Here is a 15,733-nt window from a genome sequence, read left to right as displayed (position 1 = left end):
TTCTCTTTGACCAACTTTAGCGGACCCCTCACTTCATGTCCATAGACCAACTCAAACGGACTAAAGCCTGTAGACTCACAGATAGAGTCACGGATAGCGAACAAGAGAAATGGAACACTTTTGTCCCACTCCCCAGGCTGATCCACACAGTAGGTCCTGATCATAGACTTAAGAGTCTGATGGTATCGTTCCAGCGCCCCCTGTGACTGTGGATGGTACACAGATGACTTGAAGTGTTTAATCCCTAGCTCTTTCATCACTGCTTGAAAAACTCCAGCCATAAAGTTAGAACCCTGATCGGACTGTATCTCTCTAGGAAGCCCGAACTGAGTAAAAAACTTGAGAAGGCAATCCAAGATGGTTTTTGAGCAAATGTTACGCAAAGCAAAAGCTTCCACATAACGTGTAGCAACATCCATAACGGTTAACAGATATTGGTGTCCACGCTTAGTTCTTGGTAAGGGGCCCACACAATCTATTAAAACACGACTGAACGGTTCTCCAACCACTGGAATAGGAATCAGTGGAGCAGGGGGAATGTTTTGGTTGGGCTTTCCACCCATTTGACATGCATGGCAGGTCTTACAAAATTGCACAACATCCTTCTGGATTGTGGGCCAATAAAAGTGCCTCATGATCCTAGCCTTGGTCTTATTAATGCCCAAATGCCCTGAAGTAGGGACTTCATGAGCTAATCTCATAATCTCCTCCCTATAACAAAAGGGAAGGACAATCTGATGATACACTCTCCATTCTTCAGCAGCAGGACATTGAGGATCTCTCCATTTTCTCATCAAAACACCGTCTTTCACATACAAACTTACAGGCTCGCCTGCCACATCTTCTAAAAAACCAGCTTTCGACAAGGCATCCCTAATAAAAGGATCGTTACTCTGTTCCCTAATCAAATCCTCCTTACTGTACTTTTGTTCATCTGCTGCACCCTCAGCAAAGAAAGTTTCAGCAAGAATAACCTCTGGTTCTTCTTGATTTCTCACTGTTTCTTTGGGTTCCTCCTGACTGACTTTAGACTGAGAGCGAGTGACAACACAGGTAGGAAAAACTCCAGGAAATTCCCTTTGAATAGCCTCCGTCTCAGAAGTACATGCAGGGGTATTCACAACCAGAGGGGCAACATGTACCTTTTTACCTGCTAAATCATTCCCCAGTACAAAGGTGACACCCTGAATAGGTAAACTGGACACCACCCCAACTTTAACGACCCCTGTCACTAAAGATGACTTTAAATAGACTTCATGAAGAGGGACAGACTTAAATTCAGAAACATCATTGTTCACTCCTTGAATAAGTGCACACATTTTCATTGAGCTAGAAGGAGGAAGAATCACATCCTTCACTACCCAGAGTGACTGAGCAGCACCAGTATCTCGCAAAATAACTACAGGATAATCATTTCCAGTAACGGACACAACCCCAGAAGAAAGAAAATGTTTATACAGATCCAGCACAGTACTAACTGAGCCCTGACTAACATGCTTTGATCTTTCTGACACTAATAAACCAGGTCTAGGAGTAGTTTCCTTCATCTTTTTCTTATTTGCTAAAGCCCAGCACTCAGTTTTCTTGTGTCCCTTTTTACCACAATAGTAGCATACCAATGCTTCTGAACGTATGCCTCCCTGTCGCCGCACATTCATCGGTGAGGTCTTGATTCCTCTAGATGGTCTCTGGAAACCACCTTCACCTCCAGTCCCATGCTGTGTTTGATAACTAATGATCTTACTCCCTCCTCTCACTGAACATTGATGAGTGAGTTCAAAATCATCAGCCATAACTGCAGCTTTTTGAATCTCGTCAACCTTTTGATCCTCTAAGTAATTTTTTACCTCAAAAGAAACACTACCTTTAAAATCTTCCAAGAGAATAAGCTGTTTTAATTTGTCATAGTCCTGACCAATATTCTTTGAACGCACCCATTTGTCAAATGCTATCTCCTTCTCCCTAGCATATTCAATGTAAGTATGAGTCGCGCTTTTTCTCATGTTTCGGAAACGCTGTCGATAAACTTCTGGAGACAGCTGGTATGCGGCAAGAACAGCAGTTTTTACATCTTCATAAGATGACGACTTCTCTGCATCAAGCGCAGCATAAACCTCCAGAGCTCTGCCAGTAAACACACTCTGTACAAGCAGAGACCATTTATTCTCGGGCCACTTTAAAGATTTTGCTATCTTTTCAAACGAAAGAAAGAAAACGTCAACTTCCGTTTCGCAAAACTGGGGAACTAATCGGATGTTTTTACTTAAATCAAAAACTCTTTCTGCTTCCATAGCTGCAATTTTCCGTTCTTCTAATGCCAGCTTTTGTTGTTCATTCTCCAGTTCTTTCTGTTTGTACTCAAACTCCCATCTCATTCGTTCTCTACCCAACTCAAGCGTGGCAGCTTCCTGTGCTGCTTTCTGCCTGATGCGTTCTTTTTCCACCTCCAATTTTGCAAACTGTAACTCTATAACATTTGGATGTGTTTCCGGAAGACTTTCAGGGGAAAACTTACTTATTAAGGCTTCAATTAAGTCAACTTTTTTTGTACCAGGTGGACATTGAACCTTCAAGTACTCAGCTATTTTTAACAGTTGTTCTTTTTTAAGTTGGTACCAGTCTCTCATTCTCAAATTCTGACCCTCCTTTAAGAATTCTTCGACTTTAAATTCCTCCATAATTTCTTGCTACTTCCAACCACCGTTACAGGAAACAATGAAACCCCGCTATTTAAATGCCACTTTTTATAAAGTCAAAAGAAAGTTCCGCGCTCCCGGACGTCGAGCCCCCACTTGTTACGTCCCGCTACCTCTCACTCTGGCTCGTTTTATCTGTCTTCTCATTGAGAGAAGATAGGGGTCGTAATAAACATGGTACGGTGAATAAGAGGAAACGGTGAACAAAAAAATAACAAAACAAAAAAAACGGGCACCTGACGGAACACACAGTGTGGTGGGGGCTTACCTTAGATTTCTGATCAGAGTTCCCCAACCAACTGATCCTGAGGAAGGGCGAGCCCTAGCGATCCTCGTCCATCAGACGCTCCGTTCAATAGTTTATTTTCTTTTTTTCTCTTTGGTCCTTAATATGCAGGTAGTTTTCTTCTTTTCCTTAAAAATACACCACTCGTGGTTCATCAATGGTTATTCCTAGCTGGCGTGTAACTCTCCCGGTGCTTTTCCTTATTAGCGTCCAGCCGGTTTCCCAAACAAATCAAACAAAACGAAACAAACTTAATTCCGGCCAAAACATCCGACGCTCCCCTCTGGGTAGATCCTTCCCGAGGTGAAGGTACTCTTCTTTTTTGCAGAGCCTTCCCGCACCGTCCTTTCAATTAATCGTATTTTTCAAAAAGTCCGCTGCCGCCTCCTTCACTGCCTCGCTTGTCACAAGAACCACAATCACCCACAGGTGTGACACCAGTCCAGCTAAATGCTTGATTGGCAATGCCCCGCCCCCTCCACCAGTGAACCGTCAAAGGTGCAAAATAAATAAATAAAAATAAAACAACAAACAAGTCGCCAGGGCACGAAGGAAAAAAATAGCAACATGTAACAGACGTCACGTCCATCTGCGTTCCGCTGTCCCCACAGGTAGAGATGAAAAAAGAAAAAAAAAAACGCGTGTGCTTTTCACAGGTGGAAGGCAGGTGGACGCAACACCTGTAACACCTGGGCTGACCACATTTCAAATATCCAAATATGGGACAACAGGATGCTTGTGAGAAACAACTAACACTACGATGACGTCACACGTTTCAACAGACTGCACGTCAAAGAATTCGGTAAAGTTAGAAAGATATTCACGGTTTCGGCTGTTCTGGATCAAAAACTCATGCCTTGGCCTCTACGCAGAGTCCGCAGGGACCGTGTGCAAATTGCAACACCGGGAAAATATGATGGAGAAATATTTAACAGCGTCACTGGAGCGAGGTGTGTTGACATCAGCATCATTTTATTATGTGCATGTGATCTCCCGTTTTTTCATTCTACATTTCTATGGATTGGAAAATAATACTTAACATTTTTTTTGATGAATTTTCAAAGCTTGTCGTCAATCAAGACAAACTTGTTTACTCCCCCACTCCCTATTCTTCATAATCATGGGCTGTCACTTTAATTTGAGATCTGGTAAATCATGCAACTTAGAAATGTTTTTTACCTTTTATTCTTGATGCATTTCCTTGTCAATACCACTGATGTCGCTCATTTCATCATCACCACATCTTCATTATACATAATTATTTATTGTATACTGCAAGAGTGTGTACCTACTATAATATGAATTAATATAATGCAATATGTTAGTATTATTTCATTATTTATAGCTTGACTCTGCTATTATAATAATGCATAATCTTCATTATAAATCTGTTTAATATTATTGAGATTAATCATACATGAGAACACCAAGAAACAATCAAACATCTGCATTCTTATTCTTGTACTGAGCCAAAACCATTTCTTTTTATTTTACTTTAAATTGATAACTATTTCAACATTTTTTGACATTTAACTCCACTCCATTCAGAGTTTCACTTCACATAGACACACAAAAACTTTTTCTAGAGGTTATCACTGCTTCAACTTGAAAGTTAACATCCTTTCAGATTAAAGCTACCAACTATCTGGTAAAAGAGCTTCTAAATATTAATGGACGGTATTTTTTTGTAGCTTTAAATATAAGTTGTGCAGTATAGATATCCACTAAATCGGACAGATTGGATTGCAGAAAAAAACTATTTGTGTGATTAAAACTTACTTTATGTATCGTTCTTACTGCACGTTTCAGGAGTATAAATAGGAGATTTAGCAAACTTTTGTAGTTATTACCCCAAACCTCCAGACAAAATGTTAAATATGGAAAAACCAGAGACCAATACACTAAATATAGTGCATTATATTCCAGAAAATGTTTTGTTTTGTTGGTAATTGAGACATTTCTGGAGACCTTGTTTTGTATGTATCTGATATTAGCTTTCCAACTCAACTTGCTGTCAGTAGTTATGACTAGGAATTTATTTTCTGACACTTTATCTATTACAACACCATTTATATTAAATACTAAATCAGAACTGTCTTTATAATGTCAGAAAAGACTAGCTTTTGCTTTATCTAAATTTAGCCATAATTTGTTAATATCCATCAAAATTTTCAATTTAATAAGTTATTTTTGTCATGTTTATACGGTTATTATTAATATAACTAGAATCAAAGATATTGGCGTCATCTGCAAACAAAGAAAGTTTTAATAAATCTGATACATTAAATATGTCATTTATATATAGGTTGAATAGTTTGGGGCCAAATACAGATCCCTGCGGGACCCCACCAGCAACACCCAAAAACCTTGATTTCAATTCACCCATCTGTACATTGCCTATCCATTAACTAACTGAATCCAGTTCAAAGCAACTCTCCTAATCCCATATCTTTCCATTTTGTTAAAAAGTAGTGAATGATTCAGGGCATCAAAGGCTTTTTTTTAAGTCAACAAGTATTCCAAATGCATATTTTCTGCAATCTAAATTATTTGTGGTGTCTACCACTGCTTCTAGTACAGCCATTGATGATGACCTTCCTGACCTAAACCCATATTGACATTTATTAATAAATTATGGTCACCAAAAAATGACTCTAATTTGCTATTTAAAAGTTTGCTAATTTACTATCAAAAATTAGACGTACAGTTCAGAACGACTTCGGTTGAGAGTGTAGTCTGTGTTTACTTCCTGGTTCCTCAGCCAATCATATGAGAGTTCCCAGGGTTCCCAAAACAGAGCGCAGCATTTAGCATTTTATTTTGGCAAAAGAGCAGCAGCCTGCAAACATGGCAGCCAGTAAGAGAAACGGACCAGAAATAAAACAGAATGCAATATTATACACCTGTCCTGTGTTCAGTGAAAATTCTGTTGGGTTTATCAGCAGCAATGGACCATTGAAGAAACGTCAGAATGCTTTGTGTGTTGCACCAATTTGATCCACTAAGTATTATTATTACTTATTCCTCCTCCCATATAAAAGTGAGGTTAGCACAAATTGTATACCTACACAACAATCAGTGACAACTACTCTTTAGGATGGCTGGGTGTTGTAAAGCCAACGCTGGTAAAAAGATGAATTTATCAGTTATTTCATTGACTTACACGTCAGTCACATCATCCCTTGCATATGTTGGATATTAGGGCTGGACGATAATTCAATAACAATATATATCGATCGATAGACGTGTGGCGCGATAGGAAAAAATAGGGTCGATAAAACTTCGATAGAGTTTTCCTTCCTTCCTTTCAGCCTATCATATTAGTTGATGCTACAGTCACTACTTCCTCTCGACCAATCGTAATGGCGGACCCAGGCACGCCGTCACAAAGCCCCGCCCTCTCAAACTACAACACAGAGCATGTGAATATGTCGCAGCAAGGAGCGGCGGAGGAAACGGTCCCAAAACGGGTTTTACTAGTTCTCCAGTCTGACAGAAATAAACCAGTGATTGTAAAATTAGCAAGGAACCGGTAAAAACAAAGTCTGCTAACGCAACCAACTTGTTTCATCATGTAAGCCGTTCACACCCGCAGCAGCGCGAGCTGTGTTAGCCCCGCGCTGCTGCGTGGATATGCTGCTGTTGTCTGCAGATGAAAAACCTGGCTTCGAACAATTACTCGCCACTCTTGATCCTGATATAAAGTTCCGGGACGCAAGTTTTTCTCTAACAGCGCTCCCTAAATGGTGCAACGAGTGCAGGGAATCAGTGCAAAATGAGCTGCAGTCTGTTCCCACGCCATGACCTCTGACCTCAGCCCTGCATCAGCCTCTCAATCATGAAACCTGAGAAGTAACTAGTGTACTATTCCCACCTAAATAGGCTTTAGTTAGGCTTAATTTTATTTATTTGGTATATTTTGGTCATTTTACTGGTCACTTTAGTTTATTCTTTGTCAGTATTTATTAACATTACTCGGGTCTCTTAAGTTATTTTTCTTAAACAAAATTCTGTTATGGTTAAAAAAGTTGGTTAAATAAAGATTTAATTGGAATTCTGTGTTTGTGTTCTTTATTAAAATTAAATCATTTAGCAATATCATAAAATGTCCAGGCAGAGCTGCACATAAAATATGGTTTTAAATATTTTCAATAATTATCTATATCAATCAATATGCATTTTATCGATAAGCTTTTTTTCTATATCGTCCAGCTCTATTGGAGATAGCCAATGAATGCTGTGGTTGGTTAAATAAATGGTGGTAATCTGCAGGGTTTGAACTTGGTTCTTGCAGCCTTCTCAGAAGGTAAGCGCCATTCTCTGACCTGCAGGAGACCATTCCCCAGATAACAGATTTAACTATATTTTTAGATTTCCTTTAGATTTGCTACCACGTCCTTTTTGTGCCTGTCGCGTTGCGCCTAGACACATATTCAATGCATGCACAATTTTTATAATTGTTGTGTCGACAACATTAATTCTCTGTTATATTACATGCATTGACTTGTTCACCAATTCTTTGCCACTAACTCGTGCTCTTTTGCAGCAGCAACACTGTCACTTTTTTATTATCTTTTTTGTATTCTCTATATGCTGGCTTTTAAGATTTCTTATTCCTTTGATGAGAAATATGCACTTCGAGCCTCCTTATTTCTTGTCATTGCCATGGTAAATTGCATTGTGTGTGTTTCACTGATAAGATAAGATAAGATAAGATAAGATAAGATAGTCTTTATTGATCTCACAATGGAGAAATTCACTCGTCACATCGGCTCATACAAGAAGGTGCAGAGTAGGGAAGGTGCATTCAGTTATATACAGTGAATCTTCATATATACAATGGATCAGAAAGAATACCAAAAAAATACAAAAAAGGAAATAGGAATGGGCATATGATGTCTTATTTACATTCTCAGTGGTCTATATATATATATATATATATATATATATATAAAAACATATCTATATACTTAAATATATACATATATCTATGCGCCTACTTACATACGCACCTACGCGTATGTATGTGCATATACATTGTATACATTTGTACATACATACATACATACATACATACATGTGGGCTGACTTATGTTCAGGTGATGATAGCAGCAGAAGTCACTACATCAGGATTATTGCACGGGTTGTAGGACAGTGTATTAAATAGATTATTGCACCTTGGTTATTGCACATTAATTATTACAGTTATGGTCACAGTTACAGTGCAGCATTGTAAAATCTGATGGCAGCAGGAATGAATGACCTGCGGTAGCGCTCCTTTTTACAGACAGGATGTCTAAGTCTTGCACTGAAGGAGCTGCTCAGCTCCTCTACAGTCTGGTGCAGGGGGTGGAAGGTGTTGTCCATGATGGATGTGAACTTGGACAACACCCATATAAGAGAGCTTCTTATATGCTCGTGCTTAACTCAGGAATAATTGCAGAGTAAAGTGACTCAATTGTTAAAACCTGTTCTGGTACCGAAAACTCTGATCAGAGTCGAGTAGTTCTACCCAGAATATAAGGTTTCTACTTAGACTGCTAACCTTTTGTGAAATTGTTCCCATATTGGATATAAATACCTTTATTGTCCCACAATGGGAACAATTTGGAACAATAAAAATATGTAGACAGACGACACCAGACTTGTACAATAGATTTAATCATATGACTAAAATACTCAGATTAAGGTTAAACTGTAAAGCAGAAGGGGAAAGAAATGATCATAAAGGGGGGAGGTACTGCAATTTATTAATAAAGTGTACTACAGTATATTCAGGTGAAAATGCAAAGTTAAAATGGAGGACAGACAAGATACAAGAAAACTGCAGTATGCAGGACAATACAAAGACTCTTAGAGAAGTTAAAACATGTGCTAATGGCCATTAGCCTCCAAGCGACTGAGTAAATCGTTATCAGATCAGGAACCTGTGGAACCAGTAGCATGTTTGTACACACCTGAGTTTGTTTACACCTGAGTTTGTTTACACCTGAGTTTGTTTACATGAAACAGGTAGAAAGGGAAATCTGGTGGCACAGTATAAGCAGCAGGGATTTATTGTAGCATTTTCCTGGGATAGTTTAATTACGATTAGGGTAATTAACTACATTCAGAGCTGAAACCAACCCCCCAGGATGAAATAAACCAAGTCCCCTCAGGTCCAGCTTTTGTGGCACCCTCTAGTGGCCAATGTGAGAGTTTATTAAGACTTCTGGCTGGAAGGAGAATTATCAGAATCAAGATGCAACCGCATGTTCTCCCCATGCATGCAGGGGTTGTGTGTTCTTTTGTTAATACAAGTAAAGTATTAGAAAAAATCTAAAGCCAGCTGAAATGTAAACTTTGATTCATTGGAAAATTTGAGGTCCTCTTCAATTTAACTTTAATCCTCATGCAGGCTCTGTACATCATCCGTGGTTTGCTATTAACTGAATATTTGAATTAAAAGCCTTTAAAAAAAAAAAAGTTAAAACTAATCATGCAAAGACTGCAGGCACCATTCTGTGTATATCAATGTTTTATTATACAGTACATCTTCAATTACACCTTAAATAGTCAGAACAACGCTTAACAGAACAGCTGTGATTTCCTGCAGCAGAAACACAGAACATGTTCATTCATATTATCTGGGAACAGGAGGCAATAAACATGAACCCTCTTGAGATTCAGAAGAACTCCCTGGTGAATATATTAAGTCCTCACACATTGAACTGTATTAATATTGTTCATATAAACCTGTACATTAAAGCTGAATATCAATATTCACAAAGGTCTTCAGAACTATTCCTTCACCAAAACCCTCCCTCAACCATTTTCATATGACAGAAAATGTAACATTAGGCTGACAGAATGAAGACTCAGAACAGCATAAAAAATAAGCATTTCTATCAATGGCAAAGGAAGTATTTGTTAATCTGTCCCCAACACTGTGGATAATGCCCGGTAGATTGTAGAGGAAGGAGTTTACACCGAGTTTTCAGTAATACGGTGGAAAGCTTAGCTTTTGGTGTATGTCTGCAGAGGAAAACAAAGGTAAGAGCAAATTAATTGATTGTTTAAGACATTAGAAAACTTCTCATAGGTTCTGCACACAAACCCACTTTAGGATAAAACACTGAATTCTCACTTTGTTACTGATGGGAAAAAAACTAAATACTTACAAGTAGTCTAAATATTGTCATAATCATTATAGTAGAATATGGTCTGATGTAATGTTCTAATCTTAAATGTCATATTTTCATTAAATATAAGAGGAAAGTCATAATTAACAGAAATAAAGGCTTGAAAACATCAGTGAATGTAATAATCTATATAATGTGTTTCACTTAGTGAACTGAGTTACTAAAACATAAATAAACTTTTCAACAATATTAAAATTTATTAGAATAAATTAGGAATGTGCTACAGGCTTGTAGCACTGCAAAAAGGTCCTGGGTTTAAATCCCAGCTTAGAGTCTTTCTTTGTGGAGATTGCATGTTCTCCGTGTTAGAGCTGGGCGATAATTCATTAACGATATATCGATTGATTGATAAATCGATGATAGAAAAAAGGGTCAATAAAAAGTTCAATAGAATAACAGTTTTCCTTCCATTTGCATTCTAGCCATGTAGGTTAATATTACCATAGACATCATATACGTAGACGCGTCATAGGGCGCAGGTTCGCACGTCAACGTCCCCGCCATATTGTATGTGGCAGAAAAAAGTCGAGTTCTGTTATTGTGAACGTGAATCAGAAAAGATGCCTCATTACTGTGCTGCAATAAATACACACACACACGCATATATATATATATATATATATATATATATATATATATATATATATATATATATATATATATATATATATATATATATATATATATATATATATAATATATATGTATGTGTGTGTGTTTATGTGTTATGAATATAAGGATAAATTTGTTAAATCTAAACATTGTGGTCTTCCTTATTTCATAAACCCGTGTCACATGTGAACCTTTAGGAACAGACTTTTTGGGTGAGTATTAAAGAGGTAAAATTAATAATATGAGGAAAAAAAAGTCCTAAAGTAAAAATAAACTAACAAACACAAAAGTGATAATGTTATGATAAAAACATCATATTATGAGAATTAAGGGGGAACATTTCCAGAATAATCACAGTTTGCAGAATTATTTCACTCCTGGAGTAATAGGGCCAGGTTAGATTATTTTAATTATTTTATTCTTTAGAATAAATTCAGGAGAATGAAGCTAAAGGGATACGAAAATAAACTTGTAATATTACAAAAAAGAAATACTACGAATACAAAGTATATTCAGAGATTAAAGTCCCTCTGATACTGTTTAAGTGACTGAGTAACTGCCGATTTGCCACATTTAAGATGGCGGACGCTCTGACGCATCGCAGCATAGGCAGAACCCGCCCAACGACGCGTCTACTCATAGGCCGTTTCTCAATTCACGAGAACGCGAGTCCGTACTCGCGTTCTCGTCAAGTCTGTTCTCGGTAAGAACACAGGAAGATCGGACTTGACGAGAACGCGAGCACGCAGCACGCACTGTGTATTGGAACAGAAGCGTACTCGTGACGTTGTGAGACGCACAATTCTTTAGCATTTCATTTGCATTCCAAACCATTTATACACTACACCACAATAAATCTTATTGATTTTTTTTCAAAAACATTTCTAATTTTTAAAACGCCTAAAAAATCTATTTTTTTTTAACAGAACTGTGGGTATAAAAGCAGCAGTCGCGGGAATTTCTTTGTTGGGAGTTGTGCTGCTCGTAGTTGGAGCGTCGATTAAGACTTGCAAATAAATCATTCCTTTGTGGAAATAAAATGAGCAATAGGCGCGCTATTGCTGTTGCTTTGGCCGTTAGTCACCTTTACCAGCAGGCTGCACAACGGGCGGCGCAGTTGAGGAGGCAAATACGAACCAGGAGGAGGTGATGCGGCAGAGGAGGCTCAGAAGGCAGGCTTTGCTCGCCCACCTGTTCCAACTGGTAGGCATTTTAAGATTGACAGCCTGTTTTCAACTTTTATCTTTACAAAAACAAAACAAAAACATTGAGGATGGTATTAAACACGTGAGCAGGTTGTAATTGTGACTATTGCTCAATGAAGAAAAAGACAATTTTAACATTAGTAACAGTATGTCAGTAGTGTTAAGCCATTTCATTTGCACTTATTGACCATTCCAGCATTGAATATTTAGAAAGGACGAGTCATTTCTATGTCTGCCCACCCTTACAGTGATTAATCTTTAAATTATGTGCAGTAAGTTCAGCTCATTCTTTAAGTGAAATGTTAAAAATACCAGAGAAGGGAAGCCAGTTGTTACATTTACTATATATGACTAGTTTTACAGCACTGTACATTTTACTTTTTATTTCTTGAGAACTATATTAATCTGCATGTTAAGCAGGTATAGTTTTATGGTGTGAAAAGGTGAGAACTAAAAAAAACAAACAAATTTGGTAACATTTGGACTTTTTTATTTACAGGAAGAAAAAGCAACAAAATATGTGAGGATAAACACCTCGGTACCAATCCTCCAACTATTTTTTAATGAAGGAGACCTGAGACCAGCCTTCAGGCTGAACAGGTCCACCATCGTCCTCCTCCTTCAGCTGCTGCCCATCCAGAAGGTCCATGGATGGCCACAGGAGATAGAGGTGCTGCTGACCCTCTGCTGGCTGGCCGACGTTTGCCCCAAAAGTAATCGCCGCCTGCTGCATCCTTCACAATATTAGTATAGAGGCAGGGGACCAGCTGGACGTGGAGGATGAGGAGGTTGATCCAGAGGAGGATGACCATCCAGCGGCTCCAGCTGGCTGCATGTTTTAAGTAAACATGACTACACCTGACCTAATGTAGATCAGTTGGAGTCCTGTTCACATGCTGCTTCATTTCTTTTTTTTTCACCACCTGGAAAAATACATAAAATAATGCATAAATTAATTTCTATTCCAACTATTTTTAATTGTAAGTTTATAGGCATTGTCTATTTGTATAAGATCTTAATGAGTTATTTCTTTGTTTTAAACCATGTTAGTAACTGTTAATAATTTGTTGAATATATTACACCTTCATTCTTTTCCAAAGATTAAACATTTGTATAAAATAAATGTCTGTTTTTTCATATACTATTATTACTATTATTTTCTTTCCCTCTTTCTCCTCTCAATTATTCGTGTCCTGACTCAGAATAAACTCACTTAGATAGGAAAAACATTTGTAGAATGTATTTATTTATTTATTTTATATGCTGCTGCCGTCCTAGGGAGACAATTACAATTTATTCCAGCAAGTATTGAGTTAATAAAGCAACACACGTCAGTCAGATAAACACAAAACAAATAAATCATAACCAGCGATATTATGCACACTACTTTTTTTAATTACGCACTAACTCTGTAAACAGGCCACATAGAGAAAACTTAAAAGTATAATGTTCTCGCCTCAAACGATCTGAAAAGGTACTTTTGAAGAACAACAGCAGCAGAAAAGGGATTTTTTAATTTACCGCTGTGAGCTCTGTTTGCGCTGTCTTGAATCAAGCTGCGGCCGCGGTGCATTCTGGGCAAGCGGTCAGTCTGAAGAACGCACAAGTCTGCTCTGATGCATGCTCGATAAAGAGGGCGGGCGAGAACAACATCCGGGGAATTCGGCGCGTTCTCGATTTGGCGTTCTCAGCATTGGAACAGTGCTCGGGCTGAGGCTGATGACGTGTCACGAGTACACGAGCACACGAGAACGCTCAAGAACGCATATTGAGAAACGGCCTTATATTATGTCTATGAATATTACAGTCATTACATCCTCACAACCAATCACAACGCAGACCCAGGAACGCTCCGTCACCAAGCTCCGCCCCCTTCAAAGGGTTCAGAGAGCGCGATCTTTTCCTTTTTTAAACTTGCAGTTTTGGTAAAAAAAAATTGGTTGGATAAAGGTTTGAGTTTAAATTCTGCGTTTGTGTCTGTATCTAAAAAAATAGGTCGTTAAGCAAAAGCATAAAATGACCAGGGCTGCACCTAAAATATATGTTTTGAATTTCTTGATAATTATCAATATCGATCAATATGATTTCTATTTTTATCAATGTTTTTTTTTATAACCCTTGTTGCCACGGACAGGTCGCCTCAATAAACTCTTCCTGTTTTAATTATTAGGAAAGAGGACGGCGGCACCTGCAGGGCTTTAGAAAATAATAATACCTCAGTTCTGAATTCCAGAGGGACATTGTCAGCCGTGGACAGTTTGAGAAATTTTCCTGATTCAAGGCATAGATGCTTGTCCCCTGCTTTCAAACGGTGTCCTTCTTCACCATCAACGGTTTCCTTCTCAAACAAAAGATTGTCTGAACAGGATTTAAGATTTTCTTCTGATTCCACCAACTGGGAAAACACAAAAGAAACACATTTAAAAACTTCAAGCATATGCCTTTTAATCTACTGGCTCTTAATCCATGGTTTCACAGCTCCTGCACTTAGAGGTTGATCCAAATGTGAGTGAAAAGTTTTACTTCTCTGATCAGTTTTTTTTTTTGTTTGGTTCCAAAGGCTTCATGCCACCTTTACTGAGCTGAAGCAATTTCAAAGATAATAAACTGGAATTAACCTGGTGGTCGAAATGATTGTTTATTTGACATCAGTCTAAAAACACCCAAACTTAACTGGATAGTTCAGACTATTTAAAACGGAGGATTTGTTAGGTGTCCTTCAACATGCAAACAAACTCACAGCAACGGGACATTTTTCTGACAAAGGTAGGGCAACTGTTGCCGATAAGGCGGCTGGAAATTCAACATGGACTCTTTATAGGGTGGTGCCATTGTTACATAGGTCTAATTATTACGTGCAACCAGTGAAAAAAACTAAAGGAGGTTGTGTCACTGTTTTTAACTGCGTAATGATAAGCTCCTCAGGAAACCACAATATATAAATAGATTAAATGGATCAACAGTAAACTTAAACCAGACGTTGAATTCATTTGTTAATCCACAACAATGACGCCTTGAGGCACTTTAAAAATGATTTACATATTCCCGTAACACAGATTTTTTTTTTATCCTTTTGGGGATTATTAAACAGTTAATAATCCCCAAAAGTATAAAAAAATCAACCATTGTTTTGTTTTTCATTAACCCTATTTGGATTTGCCACATTGTGCAGGACTGAGGGTTGATAGAATCAGTTCGGCTGGGAAAACTAGGCCTTTATAAAATGGTTCCTGGCCACGCCAGATCTGACAAAGGTTCCCATATTATTGACCTTTTTTTAAATTACAAGACTGAAAATCCACCGAGAAACATGGTTCTTAGTTGTTTGTGTATGACTTCCTATTAGTGGATGCTTACCTTCAGATTTTCCCCGTCCTTTTTCAGACGATACCATGCCTTATCATGCTCAAAGGTGAAAGCTATGTATATTTTTGAACTCCTAATACAAGTCAGTAAGGACACAGGGTTTCCTAAAAACAAGGAAATAAAAAGTCAGCGTTGAGACTCTTCCACCCACACCGTTTCCCCGACTATCACAGTAACTTTGCACAAGTTGCCCTAATTTTTCTTTCTTGCCACGGCACCATGTTTCACTTCGTTTTCAGGCTCTATAATATAATATTACACAGCAGCATAAAGTGTTCCTTTAGATGTGTGTGTGTCCTTGGTACTGGTCCAGCTTCATTTACACATGACATTGTGTAAAATTTGACATTTTTCTTACCTCCATCCTGACTGTTCTCGACCAACAGC

Source organism: Fundulus heteroclitus, chromosome 12 (genome assembly GCF_011125445.2).
Source record: "Fundulus heteroclitus isolate FHET01 chromosome 12, MU-UCD_Fhet_4.1, whole genome shotgun sequence".
In the NCBI taxonomy this organism is placed as follows: Eukaryota; Metazoa; Chordata; class Actinopteri; order Cyprinodontiformes; family Fundulidae; genus Fundulus; species Fundulus heteroclitus.
Note: the sequence above shows the minus strand (reverse complement) of the source record.